This window comes from Cibotium barometz, chromosome 35, assembly GCF_041138505.1.
Source record: "Cibotium barometz isolate CiBa-2024 chromosome 35, ASM4113850v1, whole genome shotgun sequence".
Lineage (NCBI taxonomy): Eukaryota > Viridiplantae > Streptophyta > Polypodiopsida > Cyatheales > Cibotiaceae > Cibotium > Cibotium barometz.
The window spans coordinates 50,429,342-50,436,054 of NC_141080.1; positions in this window are offsets into that span (position 1 = coordinate 50,429,342).

The window sequence follows — 6,713 nt, forward strand, 5'->3', positions numbered from 1 at the left end:
GAGAGGTTTTTTGTAGCCCAATGGGCGGTTTTTAAACTAATGAAAGGATCTTTTCTCGAAAAAAAAAAAGAATGTTCAAATGGAATTTTCAGTCTAATGGACCATTATTGTGTTAAGGATATGAATGATATGTTTTGAATGAATTGTTATCTGATAATGAGTTCTATATGAAGAGATCTTTATCCCAGGATTCTATTGGGTTGACCAGACTATAAGGAACCCCAGAATCAGTTTGATCTTAAGGGAAAGAGTTGTCCTCCAGCTGCTGCTGCTGCGAGATGAGGACATCTCGTGTTTTTTAAGTGGGGTAGGATGTAAGATTCCTCCCTCCAGCTTTTGAGGTGTACATGTGTAAAAACCTCCCCTTCTGATCTTATAATTATTCCACTCTCTGAAATAAAAGAAAGATCCTATTTTGCCCTATTTTGGCCTGAGGGAGGTAATCCAAAATTGAGATATTTTTGGATATAAAAATCCTCCTAGTGTCTAAAATGGTTTTCCCTGAAACAAAAATTCAAAAAGAACTTTCCAATGTGCAATTGGAATTAATTGAAAATAGGTATAAAGGACCTTAGCCTAAGGGTCTAGATTTTTAGAAATTTTTAGATTATGGTCCAATTAAGGTTCTTATGGGCCAATAGGATCAATCCAAGTGTGGGGAGGAGATAAATCCAATTTATAAAAGAAAAATACCCAAAAATGAGTAAATGCCCACATAAGATGAAGAGTTGATTGCATACAAGGTTTATTAGTAAAAAACTATGAGATATTACTTTAAAAAAAAGAGATATTTTGGGTATAATGATACATTTTTGACACCTTAGTAAGGAGAAGGGGGCACTTCAAGGAGGCGCCTATTTCACACATGTGGTGGAGTTTTTAACTCAAAAATATTGTGATATTTTTTATCTCACCTCTCTCCTGGATCAAACCAAATCAAAAGGAAGCCAAACTAGGTCCAAATCTTGTCCAACTTCAGCAAACTAAACCTGGAAAATTCTAGAACCTAGTTGGACTTGGTTAGAGGCCTCCCTCACCTATAAATAGATCCTTAGTCCTTTGTAAAAAAAATATGTGAACGATACCATGCTAGTATTATACTAAAATAATGATATTTTCTATTATCCTCTAAAAATTCTCTACAATTTGGAGAGATTGGAGCTTCTCTCTCTCTTCAACCTTCTTTTGAGCCTTCCTCAACATACTAACCAATTGATTGGTTGGGGGCCTCTCCTAAGACTAAAGAATCAAGCAAAACAAGAGGTAAAGTGTGACTTTATGGTCTTTTTCTTAATCGTCTAAATGTTTTTCATTTCTCAACCCCTCTCTCAAGCTTGAGAAGTATTCAATTGAATGGTTCTTCAATGAAAATGAAGCTCTCTAATGAATTTTAGTGATTAATCACATAAAGTTTACATTTATGCTTAAATTAGAATGCTTTTATGTTTATCTCTAATCATCCACTCCATGCATACACCACAATCAAGCAAACAAGCATTCACAAATACAAGCTTACCACCATAGCCACAAGAGAGTGTGTGAGAGAGAGAAAGCAAGACTCAATTGTGATAATGGGATTGTCCCTTTTCATATTTCATAAATCACTTACATACATGAGCTCACTTTTTACAATGGTCGACTGCCCATTTATGATTGGGGTCCCAAAATTGGCTTTTTAGCTCTATGTACATCTAGCATCATTCTTGTGACCGAGCATTACACAAGTCGTAAGCTCAATCATCCCATATTTCTTTTTTCATTAAGCGCTTTAACACGGTAACATAATAATGGATTATGAGAAGCGTAACCATACTTGAAAAATGATGTTAACCAGTGTGGTTAACACTCCCCAAGAAGATGAAGGACCACAAAAGCGCATCAATGTCACTATACCTCCTATGGGTACATGTATGTTCTGAGCAATGTAGAGACCACCTACACCTTGAATCATGAATGATGCTATAATGAAGCGATGTCCCCCAATGACTAAACTCCTCCCAATCAGATGATGGAAGATCTTATGCTATCTAGCCACTTGTTGCTCTACGATCATAAGAATCCTGGACCAAATGTGGTCATATCAGTGGGGTAATTGTCCTTTCTCAGTAGTAATACCCGATTATAATTCCTTGTCCCTCCTCAATCATCGTCTCAATCACAGTAGACAATCTCATATAGTCTATATAGTAGACAATCATCGTCTCAATCACAGTAGACAATCTCATATAGTCTAGATAGTAGCAACCAATCAATTGTAACATGCCTTGTGGTAGGATGTTTCCTCACCTCATCATTATGGAAGGAGTTTGAGCTATCATGAGACTAGGGTCCACTAATGCTCGACTATATGATGCAGCCTACGTGTTAAACAAGTAATGAGAAAAAAACCATGACTTTTTAATCAACATCAAATGAAGAGCAAGCAAGTATACACATTCATCACATTGAGGTCAAAAGTGTGCTAAAGCATCTGCACAAAAGCCTCTCTCAAACTTATGCTAAGAACAAACATGGCCCATGTGCTGAACAAGGCCCCTATAGTCCACATAATAGCATATCCTCCTCTACTAAAATCTTAGTTGATCATCGGAGTTAGATAAAGATGATACTACCAATGCTAAAGATGAAGGCTCACCACATGAGGTGGTGCAGATATAATGGTACTCGTCTCATAGGAAGAACGGGATCAAATGGAGGTGTATGTGTAGATGCATCATAGTACTATCAGCCTACATGTTCAAAGAGGATAATAATTATGACAATTTATTTATATACATCTTTCTCTCACACAAACATAAATTAAAATCACAAGATTAAGAGCTATCTAATCTCTCTAATTGCACCACATTACATCTAAATTAAATGGCATTATGAAAGTCACTCATATTACTTGTTTCAATTTAAAGTTTTTTTAAATCGTATTTTTAAAGTTTGTTTACTTGACATACTGGTTTAACTCTCACAAAATCTTTTCTTTGTTCAAAATGGTACGAGGGAGACTCAAAAGAAGAAGAACACTCATCCTCTTGACCTCAATATTTATTTATCAAAATCACATTTTTTAAGTTTCTTTACTAACTCTAACAACTTAATCTTGTCTTTACTTAAAATGTAGGAGGGAGGCTTGAAAGAAAAGAAGAGCACATGTTCTCTTAACCTCAATACTGACACATGGAGTCATATAAGAGATGAGGTCAAGAGTCTTAAGACCTGTTATACACTTCCTCTATGGCTGGCCTGCCCGCAGATATAGTGTCGGATAGAGATAGAAAGTTCAACAGTCATTTTTGGAGGAAAGTCTTCAAAAAGTTGGATACTACTCTGAGTATGAGTACGGCAGATCATCCGGAGCTGATGGTCAAACTGAAAGAGTTAACCAAATTCTAGAGGATATGTTGCGTTCTTATGTTAGTAAGAAGCAATCTAATTGGGAAGAGTACTTGCCCTTATTGGAGTTTGCCTATAACAGCTCCAAACACTCAGCGACTGGATTTACACCATTCATGTTAATGTATGGATTCCAGCCGAGATCTCCGATGGCTGTAGGCCTAGAAAAGGAGAAGATTCAATCTGTCAAGGATTTCCTTGAAGATATGAATGATATGCTCAGAGCCGCACGTGAGAGCATTCGTAGCGCTCAGGATTGCGCTAAAACTTATGCGGATAAAAAACAAAGAAAGGTGACTTTGTATTCCTCAAGGTTCCTGCGCAGTCAGAAACCATGAAAACGGGAAAGTGTAATGAGATATTGTGGTCCTTTTAAAATCCTTAAGAAGATTGGGGACCTTGAGTTACCGGAGAGTTCTCAAGTCCATCCTGTCTTCCATGTCAGTAAACTGAAGAAATCAGTTCACGGGTTAGAGAACGCAGTTTCTCCAGAGATTTTGGTGGACTTGATAGAGCCACCAAAGATACCACATGAACCTGAAAAGATTCTACTGTATCGTGACAGACAAACCCGACATAAAGTGTACCAGGAGGTACTTGTTAAATGGACAGATAGGGATGAGGAGGTGGCAACCTGGGAATGCCGTAGTGCAATTTCCAAAAGGTTTCCCTAGTTTGTTTTCGAGGACGAAAACTCTTCTTAGGGAGGGTAATGTCACGTAGGCTGTAATGCATGTGTGACCGACCGGCAGACCGGATGGCCAGACGGGGCTTTAGCGTCAACGCCTCGGTCGGAACGTCGAGGACGTGGCCATCCGGGGTTCAGTGGGAGAGGACGTCCATGCAGAGTCATGGGCAGCCAGGCTAGTGTGGACGACAGGCCACACACTATATAGCCTGGGGGATGAGGGGCAATCCCCATTATTCCTCTATGGCTGGGTGGTGAGCCAGAGGCCGTCCCCTCTTGTGGTAACGCCCGTAGAGCGGCGTTACGGATATCTAACAATACATTATTATTTTTATTAGTAAAATCACTCACAATACCAATAAGTTAGCATGACATAATGGCTTCTCAGGCATCCTAATTAGCCACATAGAGGGTGTTTGCCAAACGGCGGGTTGTGGCAACGATCCTTAGTTGCGTGCTCGCTCATATGAGTGGATAATGTCGAGACAAGTGCAAAAAAACCACTCAAGCATCCATCTAGCATCTTCTCCTACTGGGATGACTTTTAAAGTTTAAAAGGTATCTAGTGTATGTGTTGCTATACGTGTAGAGATCTATTCATGATCTACAATTTTTTTTTGTTCTAATTGTTCCTCGTTATCAACTAATTGTTGAGGTCCTTCATAAACAATATGAGTAGGAATTGGTTCTCTAAATGGCCGTAACAAAATGATATGAATAGAATTATGAATTCTCCAATGGGAAGGTAGTTCTAATCTATGAGCTAAGTCATTGATTTTATCTAACACTTAGAAAGGACCGTAAAATCTAGGTGCCAATTTAACAACAAGATTCTTTTCTATGCTTTTAAGCCTTCTTTTCTATGCTTTTAAGCCTTCTTTTCTCTATTCTCGAAAGGATATAGTAGCCCTTTTCAAAAGTCATTGGCTTTCTCTTTTTGTTTGCTTGCTTGATTTTTAATTTTTTTTTGAGATTTTCTAATGACTTCTTTTACTGCTCATGGATAGTCTTAAAGTCTTTTGTGAATGCATCAATAACCTCAATAGTATGTCAAAGATGGGTCATAGGTGTAGGTAAGGTTTTATCTTACACTATCTCAAATGGTGCCTGTTTAATAGCTGAATGGGTGGTATTATTATAATAAATTAAAAAAATATGTAAATATTTATCCCATTTCCTAGGCTGTGATGATGAAACATAAGCTCTAAGAACATCCAAGATTATGCTATTGGTCACTTTGGTCTAGCCATTAGATTGAAGGCAAAAAGCAATATATAAATCTAATTTTGTGCCCAAATTATTAAACAAGGTAGTCCAGAAGTGATTATTAAACAAGGTAGTCTAGAAGTGATTACAAAAATTAGAATCTCTATCTGAAACAATAACCCTTGGTAAACTATGTTGAACAAATATGTGCTTGATTAGCAATGAGTGTCTTTTTGTGCATTATTTATTGTGAAATATATACAAATGACTAGTTTTTACACTAGGCCAGCCAAACTTAAATATAGTCCGGACCTCTATCACTAGTCTTAAGCAACTATGTACATAAAGTCAGTAGACTTTCCTTATTTGACATTACTAGCCTGACCTTTGTTACTAGTCTTAAGTAACTATATACACAAAATCCATATACTTTCCTTATTTGACATTAAGCATAAAGGTAAGGCTGTTTTATATGTTATAGCATTGTCTTACAAAGGATAAGTGTCTACTTTACACAGGTAAGATGGCAAAGCGGCTTACGGTAGGTCAAGCGGGTGAAACCATGTTAACCTATAGAGTGGTTAACATACCCCCTTCCTAATGTTGACCACGTCCTCACATTACCTAAGTCACTAGTGAAGCTGTTGCTATTGGAAATGTGTGGATGATCCATGATATATCACGAAGGTGGCAGAAGTTTGCATGCCAATGTTAAGCTATGGGAAAAGTGATGGGAAGCTTTGGGTAGCCCTAATGACAGATAGTGTGACGAGGTAGCATGGAAAGGGATAGGTGATGTAGCGATGCTCCTTGCTATAGGCCTCTAGAAAGGTGTGGATGATCCATGATACATCACAAAGTTAGCGAAAGTTGGCAGGCCAAGGTTAAGATTCACAGCAAAGTGGTGGAAAGCTTTGGGTAGCCCTAATGTCAATAGGTAGCGTGTCGAGGTGGCATGGAAAGGGATAGGTGATGTAGAGATGCTCCATGCTATAGGCCTCTATTGGCTATGGAAGTGATGTGGACCCTTCAACATGAGGTAGTTGGTGGAAGCGGTCCGCACCCTAAAATGGGCAAAATGAGCAAAACCAGGACCACCATGGAATGATTTACATGGGTAGATGATGACCCAAATCTTATGAGAGTATGTCTCAATCTCACAATGTGATGCCGAGAGATGAGGCTTCTTTGTGGCAAAATGTGAGGCCAGGGTGAGGGTGGGTGGAAGGTGTGCCTATGTGTATGCACTTCTCACATGAAGACTTCTCCAACTCAACTACTTTCTTTGGCTCTCTTTGCTACTTTCTTGGACATTTACTTGACATCCCTTTTCTTGGGAAGTCATGATCATTAGAATTTTTATGCATGATAGTTGGCTTTATGCATAGTTATGCCCACATATACAATGGAGTTGGGTGGATATGGCTTTAGG